Source organism: Mobula hypostoma, chromosome 7, assembly GCF_963921235.1.
Source record: "Mobula hypostoma chromosome 7, sMobHyp1.1, whole genome shotgun sequence".
NCBI lineage: Eukaryota > Metazoa > Chordata > Chondrichthyes > Myliobatiformes > Myliobatidae > Mobula > Mobula hypostoma.
Window position 1 is genome coordinate 23,706,578 of NC_086103.1, and position 22,382 is coordinate 23,728,959.

Sequence of the window (22,382 nt, forward strand, 5' to 3'; positions counted from 1 at the left end):
TAAAGTGACACTGAGCTGACTGATGGGAAATAACAAAGCAGCAGTAGAGTTAGTGGGTGAAGGTGTTGATCAGTCTTGCTGCTTGGGGAAAGTAACTGTTTTGAGTCTAGAGGCCCTGACTTGGTTGCTATGTAGTCTCCTCCCTGATGGGAGTAGAGTAACCAGTTAATGAGCAGGATGTGTGGGATCCTTCACGATGTTTCTGGCACCTTTCTGTATACATGTCATTGATGGTGCATAGGCTGGTGCCAGTGATGCACTGGGCAGTTTTGACAACCTGTAGTAGAGCCTTCCTGTCTGCCACAGTGCAGTTTCCGTGCCATGCAGTGATGCAGCTTGTTAAGATGCTCCCTCCTGCTCACTTGTAGAATGCCGCGAGCATTATGTGCAAAATCCAGCTTTCTTCAGCCTCCTCAGAAGGTAGAGTCATTCCGTGACTGTGTAGAATGTGTTCTGGGACCATGAGGGGTTGTGTGTGGTATGCACTCCAAGGAGAAGGATGTTGAAAGGGATAATAAATCAGCTATGATCGCATGGTAGAACAGGCTCATTAAGCTGAATGGTCTAATTCTGGTCCTATGTCTTATGGTCTATACTAAGAAATTATGGTCTATGCTGAGATACCAGGAAAGTATGAACTGGATCAGAATCATAAGGATACAGATACAGCAGGGTAACAGGCCTTTTGGCCCAGCAAGTACATGCTTACCATCAAGCTCCCATATTTACTCTAACACTATTTTCTGCATCCTATATTCCCATCAATTTCAACCCCCTCAATCAACCACCCACACCAAACTCCTCCAATTGTCTGTATACGAGCGATAATTTCTGTGGAGAATTAATCTAACATATTGTATATTTTTGGGATGTAGGGAAAAAAAGTTAGAGCATCCGAAGGAAGCTCTCACAAAGATGGGGGAGAACCGTGCAAATTTTGGATTAAACCTGGGTCTCTGGAACTGAGACCACAGCTTTTCTTGCTGTGCCTCTGTACAGCCAAAGTCAGCATAAATTTCTGGAAGAGAAGTAATGTTTGATAAGCATATTAGAGTTTCTTGAGCATGAAACTGGTAGAAAAAAATGGAAAAAATGTGGAAATGGTGTACATGGATTTATGAAAGCCTTTGATATGGTCCCAAAAGTATGCAGAAGTATTCTGCAGTGGGTGTAATGTGTTAGTATGGATTAAGCATTGATTGACAGACAAAAAAAAAACACAGTGCAGGAATAAATGTGTTTCTTCTGGAGAGTTAAGCACTAGTCAGTGGGGTAGCTCCAGAATTGTGGCTTGGGCATCAGCCATTCATGTTATCAACCAACAAGGTGGATGAGAGAACCAAATATAGTATCTCCAAATATACCACCAGTGCTAAACTAGGTGGTATTTCGAATTAATGGGCGTATGCAAAGAGGTTTTAAGATGACTGAGATAAATTGAGCTTGGAAAACCAGGATATGTACTACCTGGGCACGACCTCACTTTTAAAAAATATACAGTATTTCTGTTTTTGCACATTTAAAAAAAATCTATTCAATGTATGTATACAGTAATTGATTTACCTATTTATTATTATTTTTAAAATTTTATTATTATTATTTTTTTCTCTCTGCTAGATTATGTATTGCATTGAACTGCTGCTGCTAAGTTAACAAATTTCATGTCACATGCCGGTGATAATAAACCTGATTCTGATTCTAGTGTAGCCAGCTGGTGGTGTAGTGGCATCAGCACTGGACTTTGAGGCAAATGGTCTCGAGTTCAGATCTGGTTGGCATCCTAGCATGCTTTCTATCCCTGCCTGTTGGGCGTCAAGCTAGCAACTCGGCCTCATAAAACCAGACAAAGGCTAAGGAAATGGCAAAAATAAAATGCCACCCGATGTGCCAAAAGGAAAAACAAATCAGGAAGTGTGTGAAGTTATCCACTTTATTAAGCAAAAAGACAGAAAGGTAATGCATTAGACTGGGCTGAGTTGATGTACAAAGAAACTTAGATGTTATACACCAATCACTCAGAGAAAACATACTGGTGCACTTAATGGTAAAAGTACACATGGTATGTTGGCCTTCATAGAAAGTATTTAAGCTTAGGAGAAAGATACCTTGCCTCAATTATATAGGGTCTTGTCGAGAAAACAACAACTCTATGTGCAGTTTTGGTGTCGTTAAGGACTTGCAGTGTACAGAGTACAACAAAGGCTCATCAAACCAATTCCTAGCATGGCAAATTGTCAGATATGGGGGAATATAGGACAGGTTGGTTTGTATTCATTAGCATATAGAAGAATGAAAGAATCTGTTTGAAACTTGAGAAATCCTGATGTGCTTGACAGATTGGAAGTAAGGATGTCGTTGCTCCAGCTAAGGATTTACAGTGAGGTGCTTATGTTCTCAGGTTACAAGGCAAGAGATCTAGAACTGAGCTGTGGAAAAGATTTTTCAGAGTTTGATGAACCTGAGGAGTTTGCTATGATAGCAGCCACATTGCTGAATAGAAGGAGATAAATATATGTCTTAGATAAGGAAGATTTAAGAGAAACAGGGAGAGAGCAGAAAAATAATACTGAAATTGATGATTGTTGTTGGATTAACTTCTGACAAAACAGAATAGTCACTATCATTAGTACCAGGCTGCAATAAGTCTTTTGTGACTCAGTAACCACTTTATTAGGTACACCTCTACACCTCATTAATGCAAGTATCTAATCAACCAATCATGTGACAGCATCCCAATGCATAAAAGCATGCAGGCAAAGTCAAGCAGTTCAGTTGTTGTTCAGACCAAACATCGGAATGGGGAAGAGTGTGATCTCAAAGGTCCAATTTAATGTCAGAGAAATGTATACAATATACATCCTGAAATGCTTTTTCTTTGCAAGCATCCACGAAAACAGAGAAGTGCCCCAAAGGATGAACGACAGTTAACCGTGAGAACCCCAAAGTCCTCCCCCAGCTCCCCCCTCGCTTGTGTATGTGGCAGCAAGCAACGATCCTCCCTCTCCCCTCCAGCAAAACAAAAAGTGCACCCACTACCGAGCACAAGTGTGTGCTAAGCGATAGCAAAGACATAGACCAAAGTTACCCCAAAGACTTTGCATTTCATCCAATATTCAACAAACTACAGGTTCTCTCTCTCCCTGGCAAGGGAGAGGGAGGTGTCCCCCATTTTCACAGTGAGCGGGAGACATAACAACAAACTGCTGGTTTACAATGTTAAAAGTCCGTTTTGTCGCTTTTTTTCAAGCTCTGTGTCTGAAGATCGCAAAGACCTTGGGTCTTCGGGCCCACAGTGAAAGATTTTCCGGCCTCCCCAATGACACACAAGTCTCCTGTCGTGACACTGACCCTCGATCCGCCAGTTTCCAGAGCCCTGAAATCTTAGGCTTCTGAACTCGATCGAGACTCACAGGCCAAACCCTTGGCATGTCGAATAACAGCCAATTGTGGAACCCCGAGAACGGGTCCCATTCCTGCAAAGGACCAAAGCCTGCGTGTAACTCCAGGTCGGGGTCTTCAAAAGAACCCTGAAAGGGAAAAATGAAGATATTAAAGATGGAAATAGAGCTGTTTCCGAAGATGCAAGCAAAGGAGACGCCGTTAAGGGCCATTATCCCTCCTAAGCTCCGCCTTCTAAATACTTTTTTCCATGTCATGATGGTTGATGCCAGTCAGGGTGGTTTGGTGATAATGAGAGAAGTCAGAAGAGAATGGCCAGACTGGTTCAAACTGAAAGGAAGACAACAGCAATTCAAATAACCAAATGTTATAGCAGTGCTGTGCCTAACCTTGAAGCTTTGAAGTGCATGGGCTACAGCAGCAGAAGACATATACTCAATAGTAACTTTATTAGGACAGAAGATACCTTAATAAAGTGATCACTGAGTGTATGATGTAATATTTTTTTCAGCAGCGGTGAAATATTCTTTTGTACAATACTGCAAGACATCTCAATTAAATTTAGTGAACAACCTTGGAGTCTTTAATGCCACCGTATTGTACTTAGCTACTCTGTTGTTCATACTTCTTTTAAATTTACTTTGTTTATGACTTTTGGTGCGTGGCCAAGTGGTTTAGGCGTGCGTCTAGTGATTTGAAGGTGGCTAGTTCAAGCCTTGGCTGAGGCAGCGTGTGAGTCCTTGAGTAAGGCAGTTAACCACACATTGCTCTATGACGACACCGGTGCCCAGCTGTATCGATCCTAATGCCCTTCCCTTGGACAACATTGGTGGTGTGGAGAGGGGAGACTTGCAGCATGGGCGACTGCCGGTCTTCCATACAACCTTGCCCAGGCCTGCACCCTGGAAACCTTCCAAGGCACGAATCCATGGTCTCACAAGACTAACGGATGCCTATATATATATACAGGAGTTCAATGAGCCTGTCCTCATTTGGGATTCAGAGGTAGAGAAGGTCGGCAATTTTAAATTCCTCAGTGTTATCATTTCAGGGGACCTGTCCTGGGCCCAGCACATAGTGCAATTATGAAGAAAGCATTATAGTGCCTCTACCTCCTTAGGAGTTTGCGAAGATTCAGCATGATGTCTAAAACTCTGACAAACTTCTAAAGATGTGTGGAGGAGAGTATATCAAACTGACTGGCGGCATCATAGTCTGGTACGGAGACACTATTGTCATTGAACAGAAAATACAAAAAAAAACAATAGTGGATATGGCCCAGTCCAACATGGGTAAAGCCCTCTCCATCACTGAGCACACCTACACAGAATGTTGTCACAGGAAAGCGGCAAAAGTTATCAGGGAGCCCCACCACACAGGTCATGCTCTCTTCTCACTGCTGCCATAAGGAGGAAGGAGCAGGAGCCTCGGGCCTTGCACCACCAGGTTCAGCAGCAGTTGTTACCCCTCAACCATCAGAATCCTGAACCAGAGAGGACAATTTCACTCAACTGTTCCCACAACCAATGGACTAACTTTTAAGGATTCGTCATCTGATGCTCTCGATATTTATTGCTTGCTTATTTATTTATTTATTTTGTTTGTGTTTTTTTTTTCTTTGGTATTTGCGCAATTTGTTATCTTTTGCACACTGGTTGTCTGCACTGTTGGGTGCGGTCTTTCATTGATTCTATTATGGTTATTAAATTTATTGAGCATGCCCGCAAAGAACCAAATCTCAGAGTTGTATATAGTGACGTTAATGTGCCTTGATAATAAATTTACTTTGAAATTTGAATTTCAGATGGTGGCGAGGAGGCATAGAGGAGTGAGCGAGGTCAGCTGGTTGAGTGGTGTTGCAGCAGCAACTTTCCATTCAATGAAAGTAAAGCCAAGGAACTGATTGTCAACTTCAGGAATGGGAAGTGGAAGGAACACGTACCAGTCCTCATCGAGGGTTCTGAAGTGGAAAGGGGTGAGCAGCTTCGTGTTTCTGGGTGTCAGCATCTCTGAGAATCTATGCTGGGCCCAAAATATTGATGCAATTACAAAGGAGACAGGACAATGGCCATTTTTCATTGAGTTTTAGGAGAATTGATATGTTACCAAAGGTACTTCCAAATTTCTACAGATGTACCGTGGAGGGCATTCCAACTGGTATGAAGGAGCCATTGTACAGGGCCAGAGAAAGCTGACGAAAATTGTAAACTCAGCCAGCTTCATTATGGGCACTAGCCTGTCCAACATCCAGGACACTATCAAAAGGCAATGCCTCAAAAAGGCATCCATTATCAAAGACATGCCCTGTTCACATTGCTACTATCAAGGAGGATGTACAGGAGCTTGAAGACACACTCTCAATATCTCAGGAACTGTTTCTTCCCTTCTGCCACCAGATTTCTGAATGGACAATGAACACTATATCAGTATTTTTTTTTACCCTCTCTTTTTGCACTACTTATTTAATTCTTTTTTATATATGGTTCTTATTGTAATTTATAGTTTTTATTATTGTCCTGCAATGTACTACTGTTGCAAAACAACACATTTCACAACATATGCCAGTGATATTAAGCCTCATTCTGATGCTGTATACATCTAGTATGAAGTGTGGGCTGAGGAATTTATCAGCTGGCTTTAAAATATTGTTGTCTCTTTAATACTGTTTCAAAGAATGTTTAAAAGAAGTCACATAATTTGACAGGTCCATTTAAAATAAGGTATTGTTAGATCCCATAGTCTAAGGCTGGGCTGTTTTGAAATGATGTGCATTGCCAAAAGTCTCTGGTTTAATTTCTTGCAGCAGCTATTTCTTAGCTAAGTATCTGAGGATTCATCAGCCAGCTTTTAACTGAAAACATTGACAACACCACCAGCAATCCTGCAGCTACTGGAGAAGGTTGCTTCCTTCATCAAAGTTGCCCCAGTGTATTTTGAGCAATCACGTTTACTGAGTGTGACCTCAAAATGCTGGTGGATCACTTCCTCTGTTAAAATGGACCACAGTGATCAGCCAGAGCCATCATCAGGTGCTCCAGCTATATATTAGAGCAATTTTGTCCAATGGTGGGTCCTCAGTTGAGTGTAGAGTCAAATCCGGGAACCACAATATGACAAGTGTAGCTGTGGTTAGCGGCTGGGTCTTTTGATTGGTAGATGGAACTCAATGCAGACAAATGCAACACCTCACACTTACTGCATTAAATTAAGTATGGGCATGGTCGTGGAGCAAGAGCTGGCAGGTGTTAGGTGGATCCATGTGAGAAGGGAGGTGAGAGTTGGAGTGATCTAAGAAGGTGGAAAGTGATAGGTTGAAATAACAATGAACTGAAGAAGATAAAATTTGATAGAAGACAGTGGACCATTGAATAAAGGAAAGAAGGCGAGGAACAGATGGCGAGAAGGACAAACTTTTTGACTTGAAGGTTCCAAAATAACATTAGTTAAAGGGCCAATCATAGCAAACCTGCACTTAGAGACATACACAGTACACTCAGTGGCCACTTTATTTGGTACACCTGTTTATTAATGCGAATATCTAATCAGTTAATCATGTGGCAGCAACTCAATGCATAAAAGAATGCAGACATGGTCAAGTTCAGTTCTTGTTCCGACCAAATATCAGAATGAGGAAAAATATGATCTAAGTGATTTTGACTGTGGAATGATTGTTGGTGCCAGATGGGGTACTTTGTGTATCTCAGAAACCGCTTATCTCCCAGGATTTTCATGAACAACTGTCTCTAGAGTTTACTGAGAACGGTGAGCGAGACAGAGAATTGTGCCCAGAGCTGCCTTGTGAAATGAGAGAGGTCAGAGGAGAATGGCCAGGCTGGTTCAAGCTGAAAAGAAGATGCTAGTAATTCCAATAACCATGCACTACAACAGTGGTGTGCAGAGGAGCATCTCTTCACACACAACACGTGGAACCTTGAAGTGGATGGGCCACAGTAGCAGAAGACCGTGTGCAAGAGGTACCTAATAATGTGTCCACTGAGTGTGTGTTGCTATAGTTAGTTTAAAAAATATATATATGTTCCCTCCACTTCTACTCCAAAAATAGGGAACAAAATGGTTGTTCACTCTAAGGTGAAGGATGTCAGGACTGATGAGAACAGTATTCTGTTTCCAAATCTGTCACTCCTGGCTAGATGTCCTTCACCTCCAGCACTGTAAGCACATGCTTCAGGAAATCAGTGCAAACTTCCCCATTGCCTGGAGCAACACCAGTCTGGGCATTCTGAATGAAAATGTTAATTTTGAAGAAATATTGAGTATTTTGCACTGCATAAGATCTCTATAATCTAAATTAGGAAATTGGTGCTTGGTGCATGTGACAAACATCAATGCAGTGAGGTGGTATGAGGGAAAAGGAATAATGCAATGCCTTATATAAAGTTACAGAGAAATTGCAGTGCAGGCAGACAGTATGTTGCAAGACCATGACAAAGTAGACTGTGAGATAAAGAGTCCAGCTTTTTGATGACGAGGTCATCGTGATAGATGAATCCCAAGAGTGTAGGTCGAACTACCCAGTGGACTACAGAGTTCATCTCAGCTCCATTCACGTCACTGACATGATGCTGTAAGTCAGGGGTGCAGTGAGCGCCGCTCCAGCACCTCTGTAAACAAAAAGTCAAAATAAACAAGCGGGGAATTTAACAGCAGCCGCATATTAAATAAAGGGAATTTTATGGAAGTGGGGGTTGGGGAGAGGGGATGGTGGCTGGTGGGGAAAATACCACTAATAACATTAGGATATTTGATCGTTTTTGGTGAAATCCTGGAGCTGTGACTTTTTTATTTAGGTATCTGTGAGATTCCGCCTCGCTTGACCCGTTGTCCCAGCATACCCTGCTGTAGCCTCCCGCCATTTCACAGCTCCTCAGTCTCTCTCCAGCACTCGTTGTTTGAGCATTGTCCGCCGAGAAAATAAAGATCTTAGATCTTTTGAAAAGTGGCATATCGCTTGCCGAAGTGGGCTGTAAGGTCGGTAAGAACGAATCGAGCATTCACATGATAGAGCAGAAAGAAGCTGAAGTTCGTGGAAGAGTTAGTGCTACCTCTACAACGGCAAAAATGGTCTCTTTGGTTCGTGATAAAGTGCTTGCAAAGACTGAGGAAGCATTAAGTGTGTGGCTAGAGGACGTGTCACAGAAGCATATCCCTGTTGATGGCAAAATTATGCGTGGAAAAGCACTTGGCCTCTATGAGCACAATGGTGAGGGGGTTGAGAGCGAGAGGAAGGAGTTTAAGGCTAGTGAGGGATGGCTGGCTAGCTACGTAAAGCGCTACAGCCTCAAGAAAAAGATCACGGGAGAGTCGGCATCGGCTAATTAGTGAGTGCAAATGTGCAATACTTTGACAGATTATTAAATTAAGTACAAACAGTGTGTTTTATTGTACCAGTTATACACTGAAATGTAGTGATAGGCTATAATCTGGTTAATGTCTTAACTATAACTATATTTCTGTGGAGCTCTGGAATTCATATATTTCTTTCATCTTGGTTTAGTTCTTGACATTATAAGAAGCCCTATTCATACATATATGTCACACCCAATTTGTGTACTTGCTCATTACATGAATGGGGCAAGGAAGTTGCCCAGTACATGAAATGAGCAGGTACACAAATTGGGTGTGACATAGATATAGAGAGGATATAGGAAATGGCAAGCATTTTGTCAGCTCCGGCATCTAAAAAATTAGCACTGCACCCCTGCTGTAAGCTGATGTTCACGTACATAGCAGTGAGACACAGAGACTCTCGGAATAGAAAATGTCCTTGAGCCTGGTGGAATATGCATCTTCTGCTCCATGGGGGCGGCGGGGGGCAGTGGAGTGGAGAGAAGAGAAAATGCCTGGGGAGGGGAGGGGGTCTTTGATTATGCTGGCAGTATGAAGTGTGGACTGAGGAACAGCTTTTTCTCTGACAGCGTCTTTGAGAAACAGCTCATTTTTTTGGCTTTCATAATCTGTGAGTGTTTTATTAACAGGTGGGTAAAAATAAACTGGTGGTTTAACATACAAGAGCAAGTTAATAACACAGAAGATATGGGAGCAATCATTTTTTTTAATTCTGTTCCATGAATCAATAATTCACTTAGTGATAAAGTACAGTATTAAATAGAATGTTCTGAAATGGTTTTTTAAACAAGGTCACCCGGATAGGTTCATTATGTGTTCTTTCAAGGAAAAGTTGAATTGCCTCTTATCTATTGTGATGAGAGAGACTATGGCAGTTTCATGACATAGCACCAGCTAAGCAATTGCAACACAATCTTCACAATCTACTGGTAGCTTCTTTGTAGATTGAAAATAAAATTATTGCAGGAACAGGAGAAATCTAAACTAGTTTCTAGCTAACACAAGGAATCAAATCATTCTAAAAAACATTGCAAGTGTACTACTTCAGCATGCCTTCTTGAAATTGAATTTCACTCTGAGGGGAGAGATGAAGGAGAAATAAAGTCAACAGGAAAGATCTAAAATTGTGGTGAAATTCCAATAATCCAGCTGTTTTAGGACTTCGATGCTGGACCAGCAAACTTTCTGAATGATTGGTTACTTCTCCTGATTGCGCCCAATGAATCCAGAACTCCCACTTTACTGGTGGATCACATTATCTTCAGGAAGGATCTCCTCTGTTAAAGTGGACCACAGTGGAGTGACTAGTCAGAACCGTCACTGCATGCTGTAGGTATAGATGTGTTGAGGAGATTGATGTAAGGACATGAGAGAATGCATTTTTGGGTAGCCTGTAATGATAATGCTTACTCCTGGCATAGACCCTAACTAGGGGTTGATGATGAATTAAGTGTTCAGGATGGATCTGTGGAGTAGAAAGCATCAGTAAGCACTCTGAAGTGGCAGGGAACACCAAACTCGTATGCAGTATAGCATATATCTGGAAGCTAGTAAGCTGAGAGCGACGGCGATCTTGGTTTTCACTGCAAGACTAGTGAATATGAGCTTGTACTTCAGACTTTTTTTCGGGGGGGGGCGGATTACAGATGTGAGTGAAACCTGCAAGAACAGGTTAAAAAAATAACTTTATTTGTCACCTGTGGATTCAAAACGTTTAGTGAAATGCATCATTTGTGTCAAATCAAATCAGTGAGGATTGTGCTGGCAGCCTGCAAGTATTGCTACACTTCCGGAGCCAACTTAGAATGCCCAAACCTCTCTAACCCTAATGATACATCTTTGGAATGTGGGAAGAAGCCCATGTAGTCACAAGGAAAACATATAAAATTCTTAAATACAGGTGGACTCGAGCCCTGATCTTACTGCTGACACTAAATGTACTGTATTAACTACTACACTAAAACTAAGATAACAGTATTTAGGACTTCTAGGACTTTGGAGCTGCTGGACTAACAGATTTTCCAGACTATTGGGTGTAACTCTCGCTTCCATTTTTGTAACGTGTGGTGGGGGGGTGCCTTTTGACAATTTCTCTAGCTTCCAGTAATGTCCCCCCTTCAGCATTCCCCATTCCCATTTCCCTTTCTCAACTTATACCCTTACCTGCACGTCACCTCCCTCTGGTGCACCTCCATCTTTTCTTGCTTTGTTGGCCTTCTGTCCTCTCCTATCAGATTCCCCATTCTCCAGCTGTTTATCTCTTTCACCAATCAACTTCACATCTCTTTACTTCACCCCTCACCCTTCCTGGTTTTACCTATCATCTACGACCTCGTATTTCTTCCTCTCCTCCCCCTACCTTCTTACTCTGACTTCTTGTCTTTTTTTACTCCAGTCCTGATGAAGGGTGAAATATTGTCTGTGCCCTTTCCCATAGAAGCTGCCTGTCCTGCTGAGCTTCTCTCGCATTTTGTGTGTGTTTCTCAGATTTCCAGCGTCTGCAGAATTTCTCTTGTTTGTTATTGAATATGATTCAACTTCTTCTGCAGGGTATTTCAAAATAAGTTTTTTTTGCAATGCTTCAGGTCCCCTCCATCTTGAAGCATTGATTTGATGACTCCTCTTTGCAACTGGCTTACTGATGTTTTTCAATTTTATGCAGTAGAAGATTGGTTCTAGGACTATGTTGTCAGGTATAATACACCAGTTTCATAATTTACAGCTTCTTGTTTGCTTATAATTTTCGATAAAATGTGGTTGTGCATTTTATTCCTGCTGGAAAACACAACATTTAAGCTTAAGGATATGTAGTTCTTCATATCTCTTCCCAAATCATCTATGTGGCCTCATTCTGTGTAGCTTCCCAGATAAGATAGGATTGGACCCTATCAGACCAACCAAGAAAATAAATATTTTCAAATTAGTTTCAAATTAATCAGCATTAAAAGACCATAAGACAAAGGAGCCGAACTAGGCCAGTCTGTTCCAACATTCCACCATGGCTGATTTATTATCCCTCTCAACCCCTTTCTTCCACCTTCTCCCGGGAACCTTTGACTCCCTTACTAATCAAGAACTTCAGCTTTAAATACACCCAATGACCTACCTCCACAACCTCTGTGGCAACGAATTCCACCACCCTCCGGCAAAAGATATTCCTCCTCATCTCTGTTCTAAATGGATCTGCCTCTATTCTGACACTGTGCCGTCTGGTCCTAAACTCCCCCACATCCTCTATTAAGATCTTTCAATATTGTTTTCAATGAGATCTTCCATCATTCTTCTAAACTCCAATGAGCACAGGCCCAAAATCATCAAATGCTTCTCATACCTTAACCCTTTCATTCCCAGAATCTTTCTCATGAATCTCCTCTGGACACTCTCCAATGGCAACACATCTGTTCTTAGATAAGAGGCCCAGAACTGCACACAATACTCTAAGTGTGGTCTGACCAATACCTTATAAAGCCTCAGCATTGCTTCCTTGCTTTTATTTTCTAGTCCCCTCCAAATGAATGGCAACATTGCATTTGTCATATGTAAAAGTACAGATAGAGTTTCATTCACATTCGATACTTGAATATATAAACAACTTCATCGGATGCACTTAAAGTTTTCTCTGTGCTCGTGTACTTAGTGAAAAAGATGCTACTGCAATGCATGTTCTGAGATGAAATGCTGATTACAATAATATTTTAATGAACTCATATGAGTTATTTTATATCACCAGTTTGTGAACTGATAAAAAAATGAATTTACAGAAATTCAGGTTGCCAACATATAAATCCTCCAAAGCGTTTTCAGAAGATATGTAAATGTTTTATTACAGAAGAACACGGTTATGTTCATGGTTATTTCATCGTGCTTCTAGCTGATGACATGTATATATTGCCATATATTAGTTCTCATGCTCCCTTCTGTTATCTAAAATACCAGACATACCTCCTAAATCAGACAATCCCTATCAGGGTTTCGTGAAAAGAGCTACCTTTTAATAAGGACGGCGATTGAGATTTTAAAAGCAGAGTTTCACAGCAGTTACTCTGAGTTGAGTGACTAATCAGCAAGAGGGATTCATTAGAAAAGGTCAACAAGAATAATTCAAGTTCAAGTAGAGTAGCCATTGTTTTAGAGTTTCTTTGGCTTATCAGGCTGAGGCGAGATCAGTTTTGGGTGAGGTAAATTATCTTGTAGGTTACTCTCTATTCTTATATGTTCATTACTCCTCTGTTAAGATATGGTAGTTTTGTGAGAATGGCTCCGGGGCAGTGTTTTGTGGGATGTGGGACGTCTGGGAGACCTCCAGTATACCGAACTGCAGCTCCTGAGAAAATGTATTAAGGATCTGGAGCTGTATCTCGATTACCTTTGACACATGCGGGAGAATAAGGAGGTGATAGACAGGAGCTGGGTGACTGTCAAGGGAAGGGGGGGAAATGCACAGCCAATGTAGAATTCACCTGTGGCTGTTCCTCTCAATATTAAGGATACAAATTTAATACTATTGAGGAGAATGACCGACAAGGAGGGTGCCACGGTGACCGGGTCTCTGGCACTGAGTCTGGTGCTGTGGCTCGGAAGAGCAGAGAGTTGAAGAGGACTGCAGTATTGATGGGAGATTCCTTAGTCAGAGGAAGAAAGACAAGGTTCTGAGGTGCGAGAGAGACACCCGGATGGTATGTTGTCTCCCTGGTGCCAGGATCAGGGATGTCTTAGATCGGGTACATGGCATTCTCAAGGATGAAGGTGACAGCCAGAAGTCTTGGTATATATTGGCACCGGTGACATAGGTAGACAAGGTGAGGAGGTCCAGAAGTGAGATTTTAGGGGGTTAGATAGAAAGCCGGGAAGCAGGACTTCGCTGCCTGTGCCATGTGCCAGTGAAGGAACGAATAGGATAATTTGGCAGGTGAATGTATGTCTGTGGAACTGGTGCCGGGGACAGGGGTTCAGATTTCTGTATCATTGGGATCTCTTCTGGGGAAGGTATGACCTGTACGAAAGGGACAGATTACACATGAACCCGAGGGGGTGGTCTGATATCCTTGTGGGCCGGTTGGCTAGAGTTGTTTCGGTGGGCTTAATCTAATTTGGCAGGGGAATGGGGACTGGAGTGATATTGCCGAAAATGAGGTAGTTGGTTTACAAACAGGCAATGTGTAGTGAGAGTTCTAGCAAGGAGAAACTGATGATAGGACACAATTGCAGTTAATAGGATGAGTTGCAACATAAAAGTCGGACAAAATCAAAAGCGGTGAATACAGGACTGAATGTGTTATATTTGAGTGTGCAGAGTTAAATGGAATAAGGTTGATGAACTTGCAGCACAATTACATTTAGCGTGTATGATGTTGTAGGCATCACTGAACCATGGCTGAAAGAAGATTATAGCTGGGAGCTTAATGTTCAAGAATACACATTGTATCAAAAGGACAGGCAGGAAGGCAGAAGAGGATAGTGTTGCTCTGTTGGTAAAAAATCACATCAAATTATCAGAAAGAGGTGACATAGGGTTGGAAGGTATTGATTCATTATGGATAGGGCTAAGGAACTGCAAGGGTAAAAAGACCCTGATTGGAGTTATATACAGACCCAAAACAGTAGTAAGGATGTGGTCTACAAACTACAATGGGAAATAGAAAATGCATGCCAAAAGGGCAATGTTACAGTAGTCATGGGGAATTTCAATATGCAGATAGATTGGGAAAATCAGGTTGGTGCGGGATTCCAAGAGGGGGAATTTCGAGAATGCTTACAAGATGGCTTTTTAGAGTAGCTTGTGCTTGAGCCCACTAGGGGATCAGCTATCCTGGACTGGGTGTTGTGCAATGAATTGGAATTGATTAGAGAGCTTAAGGTGAAAGAAGCCTTAGACAAAACGTATCAAATATACCCTGAAATTTGAGAAGGAGAAGCTAAAGTCAAATGTATCACTATTACAGTGGAGTAAAGTGAATTACAGAGGCATGAGAGAGGAGGTGGCCAGAATTGATTGGAAAGGAACACTGGCAGGGATAACGGCAGAGTAACATTGGCTGGAATTTCTGGAAGCAATTCAGAAGGCACAGGATATAGACATTCCAAATAGGAAGCAGTATTCTAAAGGCAGAATGTCACAGCCATGGCTAACGAGAAGTCAAAGCCAACATAAAAGCCGAAGAGAGGGCATATAATACAGCAAAAATTAATGAGAAGTTAGAGGATTAGGAGGCTATTAAATACGAATGGAAAGCATCTTAAAAAGTCATTAAGAAGGAAAAGATGGAATACAGAAGGAAACTAGCCAATAATATAAAGCTCTAGTGATGCCTCACTTGGAGTATTATGAGTAGTTTAGGGCCCCGTATCTGAGAGAGGATGCTCCGAAACTGGAGAGGATTCAGAGGAGATTTACAATATGATTCCAGGAGTGAACAGCTTTTCATATGAAGAGGGTTTGATGGTCCTGTGCTTGTATTCACTAGAATTCAGAAGAATGAGGGGTGACCTCATTGAAACCTATCGAATGGTGAAAGACCTTGATAGAGTGGATGTAAAAAGGATGTATCCTGTGGTGGAAGAGTATAAGACCAGGGAAGACAGCCTCAGAATAGAAGGGTGTACTTTTAGAACGGAGATGAGGAGGAATTTCTTTACCCAGAGAGTGGCTGTGGAATTTGTTGCCACAGGCAGCTGTGGAGGCCAAGTCTTTATGTATTTTTAAGGCAGAGGTTGATAGATTCTTGGGTAGTAATGGCATGAAATGTTATGGAGAGAAGACGACATTGGGGCTGAGAGGAAAATTGGATCAGCCATGATGAAATGGCGGAGCAGACTCGATGGACAAAATGGCCTAATTCTGCTCCTGTATATTCTGGTCTTGTGGCCATATTGTAATGACAGACAGGAAGGAAAAATTATTGTGGTGGTGAAGATAAGATTTTTTAACGATTAACCTTAGATGTCACATGTACATCAAAAGTGAAATGCATTGGTTGCATCAGTGACCTCCAATGATCAAATATATTCAGTGTCCACTTTATTAGGTACCTCCTGAGTATATGTTTGTGGTCTCCTGATGCAGGAGCCTATCCACTTAACAGTTAGACATGTTGTGCATTTAGAGATATTCTTCTGCATACCACTGTTGTAACATGTTGTTATCTGAGTTACTGTTGCCTTCCTGTCAGCTTCAGCAAGTCTCCAAACTCTGCTCTAACCTCTCTCATTAACAAGACATTTTCGCCCACTGAAATGTCACTCACTGGATATTTTTTTTCTCTGTAAACTCTAGAGACTTTTGTGCATGAGAACCGCAGGAGAACAGCAATTTCTGAGATATTCAAACCACCCCATCCAGCATCAACAATTATTCAGAGTCAAAGTCGCTTAGATCACACTTCTTCCCCATTCTGAATAGATATTTCCATTAATGGGCAAGTGTACAGATGTACCTAATAAAGTGGCCAATAAGTGTATGTGCTGGGGTAGCCAAGCCTCTACCTACCAACCCTTACTTATCAGTACATCTTTGGAAAGTGGGTGGAAACGAGTTCACAGAGGAATCCCACACTGTAACAGTGGTCCTTATAGACATTGTGGGAATTGAACTTGGATCTCTTGCTCTGTAACATGTTATGCAAGCCACTGTTCTACCATGCTGCCTACTAGACTACTGATAGACTTTAGATGGCCAAGCTCCCTTCTTGGTAGTTGAAAGGGTTAGAAATGGTGTGCTTCCATTCTAGTTCCATAGGTCCAGAGGTGGCAAATCAAACCAATTTGGGATCTGCAGATATTGCCATCAACCATCAAGCACCCCTTGAAAACTGATCATCTCCAAATTCCATTTATTCTCTCCATATTCCCATCAAGTCACCTCAGATTCCACCACACACCAACATATTTGGGGCAATTTACATTGGACAAGTAAGCTACCAACTCAGAAACTGGGAGGAAACACAGTCACAGGGAAGATGTACAAACTCCATAGAGGCAGTACTGGAGGTGTGGATTGAATGTCAGGCAGCTGTGCCACTTACCTGCCCATCTATGTTTTATCTGTTAATGACCAAGGAAATAAGTGTGATTTGCAGGGTCTTGTGCATATTAGTGAGGGTGGTGAGCTTTGAATCAGTCTCCATTAAGCCATCAAAATGCTGGTGACTGCAGTGATGTATCTTGTGAAGAAATTTTGATGGTGAATCCTGACATTATAATTCCAACTACACTAGTGGACTGTAGAGTTCATCCAAGCTCCATCCACATCACTGAAGTAATGCTGTAAGTTGATGTTCATGTAGGTAAGCATCAATGCAGTCAGACAATGAGACTACCATCTCTCATGAATGAACCGTGTTTGTGGAGCAACTGTGATTCAGGACCCAGTCATTGCAATTCTGGGCTTTGGCATTCTTCAAAACATTAGAATGGCTCCAACTGCATCAGAACATCAGTGAGTATACTTTTTGAGGCCACCTTATTAGGTACATCTGTACACTTGCTCATTAATGCATATATCTAATTAGCCAATCATTTGGCAGCAACTCAATGCATAAAAGCATGAAGACGTGGTCAAGAGGTTCAGTTGTTGTTTGGACCAAACATCAGAATGAGGAAACAAATGTGATTTAGGTGATTTGACTGTGGAATGTTTGTTGGTGCCAGATGGGGTGGTTTAAGTATCACAGAAACTGCTGATCTCCTGGAATTTTCATGCACAACAGTCTCCAGAGTTTACAGAAAATGAAGAAAACAAAAAGCAACCAGTGAGTGGCAGTTCTGTGGGAAAAATGCCCTGTTACTGAGAGAGGTCAGAAAACAATGGCTAGATAGACTTAAGCTGACAGGAAGGTGACAGTAACTGAAATATCCACATATTACAACAATGGTGTGCAACAGAGTGTCAAGCTTGAAGTTAATGGGCTACAGCACCAGAAGACCATGAAAATAAACTCAGTGGCCTCTTTATTAGGTTCAGGAGGTACTAATACCAATGTCTTACACAATTTCAACATAATATCTCAACTTCTGTACTCAATGCATTGATTTATGAAGGCCCATGAGCCAAAAGCTCTCTTTATGACCCTATCTACTTGTGACACCACTTTCAAGGAATTATGGATGTGTATTCCTAGATCCCTTTTTTCTACGCACTCCTCAGTGCCCCGCCGCTCACCATGTAAGACCTACTCTGCTTGATCCTCCCAAAGTGCCACACCTCACACTTTTCTGTATTAACTTCTAAGTACCATTTTTCAGCCTATTTTTCCTGCTGGTTGAATCCCACTGCAAGCTTTGATCATCTTCCTCACTGTCCACTACACCCCCAATCTTGGTGTCATCTGCAATTTGCTGAATGAGTTTACCATATTATCATCCAGATGATTGATATAGATGTCAGGTAACAGCTGACCCAGCAGCAATCCCTGCAGTACACTGCTCTTCACAGACCTCCAGTCAGAGATGCAACCATCTACAGCCTGTGACGAAGGACCTAGGAGAAGATAGTTAGGACCCGAGTACTGGAGTATCCAAGACTGGAATCAAAACACTACAAATCTGAAACAAGAACGGAGTATCAACCAGATGCTAGATGATAATCCAAGTAGAGCTGGTGATTGAGTACCGAAACTCAGCTCAGGTGCTCTTTAAATATTAAAATCCTGGTGCAAAAACATGGCCGCCAATTAGCAGAGCAGCCTGGATCGTTAAGGGGGCTGTGCCAGCTATCCATATTCTGGAGAGTTACAGCATGCAAACCCTGGAAGATGGGATGGTTCGATGTATACTGTAACAGAACCACTCTCTGGCTTCTTCGGCGAAGCCAATGTCTAATACTATTTACTATCTCATCTTGAATGCCAAGTGACTCCTCCTTCTTGGCCATCGTCCCATGTAGGATCTTGTCAATGGACTTGCTAAACGCCATGTAGACAACATCCGCTGCCTTGCCTTCATCAACATTCTTGGTAACTTCCTCAAAAAACTCTATAAGACTAGACATGACTTACCATGCATGAAGCCATTATGACTATCCCTAATCAGTCCCTGCCTATCCAAATACCTCTACAGGGTCTATAAAAAGTATTCACTCTCCTTGGAAGTTTTCAAGCTTTATTGTTTTACAACATTGAATCACGGTAGATTTAATTTGGCTTTTTTGACGCTGATGCACGGAAAAAGACATTCATGTCAAAGTAAAAAGAGATCTCTACAGCGTGATCTAAAGTAATTACAAATATAAAACACAAAATAATTGATTGCATAAGTATTCACCCCCTTAATAAGACACACCAAATCATCACTAGTGCAGGCAATTGGTTTTAGAAGTCAAATAATTAGTTAAATGGAGATCACCAGAGTACAACCAAGGTGTTTCAATTGATTGTAGTAAAAATATACCTGCATCTGGAAGATCCAACTGCTAGTGAGTCAGTATCCTAGCAAAAACTGCACCGTGAAGACAAAAGAACACTTCAAGCAACTCCAGGAAAAGGCTATTGAAAAATACAAGTCAGGAGATGGATACAAGAAAATTTACAAGTCTCTGAATATCTCTTGGAATACAGTTAAATCAATCATCAAAAAATGGAAAGAATATAGCACAGCTGCAGATCTGCCAAGAGCTGGCCATCCTCAAAAACTGAGTGACCAGGAAAGAAGGGGAATTGTGAGGGGGGCCAACAGAGACCTATGACAACTCAGGTGGAGTTACAAGCTTCAGAGACTGAGATGGGAGCGACTGCATCTACAGCAACTGTTACCCACGTGCTTCACCATTCACAGCTTTATGGGAGAGTGGCAAAGAGAAAACCACTATTGAAATAAAGTCACGTGAAATCTCAGATAGGGTTTGCCAGAAGGCATGTGGGAGACTCTGAAGTCAGCTGGAAGAAGGTTCTATGGTCTGATGAAACCAAAATTGAGCTTTTTGGCCATCACACTGAGTGGCTATGTTGGACGTAAACCGAACTCTGCACATCATCAAAAACACACCATCCCTACTGTAGGGCATGGTGGTGGCTACATCAGGCTGTGGGGATGCTTCACTGCAGCAGGCCCTGGAAGGCTTGTGAAGGTAGAGAGTAAAATGAATGCAGTAAAATACAGGGAAATCCTGGAGGTAAACCTGATGCAGTCTGCTAAAGAACTGTTACTTGAAGAAGATTTGTTTTCCAGCAAGACAGTGACCCCAGGCAGAAAGGCAAAGCTGCACAGGAATGGCTTAAAACCAATAGAGTTAATATCCTGGAGTGGCCAAGTCAGAGTCCAGACCTTAATCCAGTTGAGAATTTGTGGTTGGACTTGAAAACGGCTGTTCACACACAATTCCCATGCAATCTAACAGAACTTGAACAGTTTTGTAAAGAAGAATGGGGCAAATTGTACTGTCCAGATGTGAAAAGCTGATGGAGACCTATCCACACAGACTCAAGGCAGTAATTGCTGCCAAGATGCATCTACTAAATACTGATTTGAAGGTGGTGAGTAATTATGCAATCAATTATTTTATATTTAATAATTGTAATAAATTTAGACCAATTTGTTTTCACTTTGACATGAAAGTCTTTTCTGTTGATCAGTGCCAAAAAAAGCCAAATTAAATTCACCGTGATTCAATGTTGTAAAACATTAAAACATGAAAACTTCCGGGGGGGGGTGTGATGAATACTTTTTATAGGCACTGTATATACGGTCCCTTAGAATACCTTCCAATAATTTTCCCACTACCGATGTCTGGCTCGGCAGCCTATAGTTTTATGGCTTATTCTTTAAACTACGGAACAACATTAACTATCCTCCAATCATCTGGCACCTCACCCATGGCTAAGGATGCTTTAAATATCTCTGCTAGGGCCCCCCTTCAGTTACTGCACTAGTCAAACAGGGTCTGAGGTAACACCTTGTCTGTCCTTGGGGATTTATCCACCCTAATTTACCTTAAGACAGCGAACACCTCTTCCTCTGTAATCTGTATTGCGTCCAAGACCTTGCTGCTACATTGCCTCATATTTATAGATTCTTTGACAATCAGCCAGGTAAATACAGGATCTCTCCCATATTTTTCAGTTCCATGCATAGATTACCACTCTGATCTTCCAGAGGACCAGTAGTCCCTTGTTTTCCTTTTACTCCTAGTATATCTGTAGAAGCACCAAGGATTCTCCTTCACCTTGTCTGCCAGAGAAACCTTAACTTCTCCTTTAGTTCACCTGATTTCTTTAAGTGTTCTCTTGCTTTTCTTATACTCCTCAAGTGCCTCATTTGTTCCCACCTGTACCTGTTATGCTCCTCCCTCTTTTTCTTAACCAGGGCCTCAATATCTCCCAAAAACCAAGGTCCCATAAATCTGTTATTCTTGCCTTTTACAGGAACTGCTATGTTTTGTAACTCCAAAACATTTAAACTAATTGAAAGCAAAAAGATGGGAGCCCTGAAAAACTTGTCTTAGTATTGTTTTTACTTTAAGCAAGACGCATTCATATCACATGGTGGCGTGATGACATACAGTGTGTGCCATCCATGTACTTCATACATATAACCATACTGAATCTTTAAACAAAGAACACTTAAACAATATATTTACAATATTACTCAAATATTACCAAATATTAAAAACACAACTCTCTCCCCGCTTAGGTATAAACTCCAACTCAATCTAGAATGCATCTCAACTTGTACACATATACTATAAATCCAGCATACTATATAATGCAAATAATATATCAACATCCACAGCACAGTAAATTTTAAATTGTCCTATCAGGCCTAGAGATTTAATCACTGTAGAGGCTTTCTTACTCTAGTGGAATAATGTCTTTCCTGACAAGGGGTTCACTCTACTGGGCAGGTGAGCTTTGTGGCTGTGAAAACAATCTCAGGTTCTGGGTCCGCTCCTGTGGAGATTGTAGTTGACTGTGGGCAGTTGTTCTGACAGCGCTGGACATCTTCCTTTTCCTTTTCTCGGCTTTTCTCCCTGGATCTACTTCAAACCTTGCTTCTTTTCTTTTCAACTTCTTGTCTTTCTTTTTCTCGCCTTCCTTTTTCTTCCAGTTTCTCGTGAGTACCTCTGAATTTGCTAATTTCTCAAGAAATTAGGTCTCGTTTATCTTCCATTTCCATAACATTTATGTCATTCTCCCCGTCGATTTTTTTTCTAGGATGTGCATCTTGATCTTGGGAAGATGCATTTAGTTCATTGGAGTATTCTCTTATTAATCCTTCTGTTGCTCCCTTTACAATCTGGTCTCTCCCCTTGGTTTCCTCATCCACAACAACATCTGGTGAATCCTCTGCTCTCATAGTTCACAACCATGGAAGATCAGACTTTGTATGGAGCATAAACATAAAGAGGGATTTCACTCAGAAGATGGTGCGGGTGTAGAATGAGCTGCCAGCGGAAGTGGTAGACGCAAATTCAATTGTAGCATTAAAGAGGAGTTTGGGTAGCTACATGGATGAGAGCATTATGGAGGGTTATCGTCTGGGTGCTGTTAAATGGGACTCAGTAGAAAACTGGGCTGGCATGGGGAAGATGGGCTGAAGTATTTGTTTCGGTGCTGTATGACTCTATGACTTTAAACAGTAAATATTGGAAAAGTCAGGAGCATCTGGGGAAAAAATAACATTTCAAA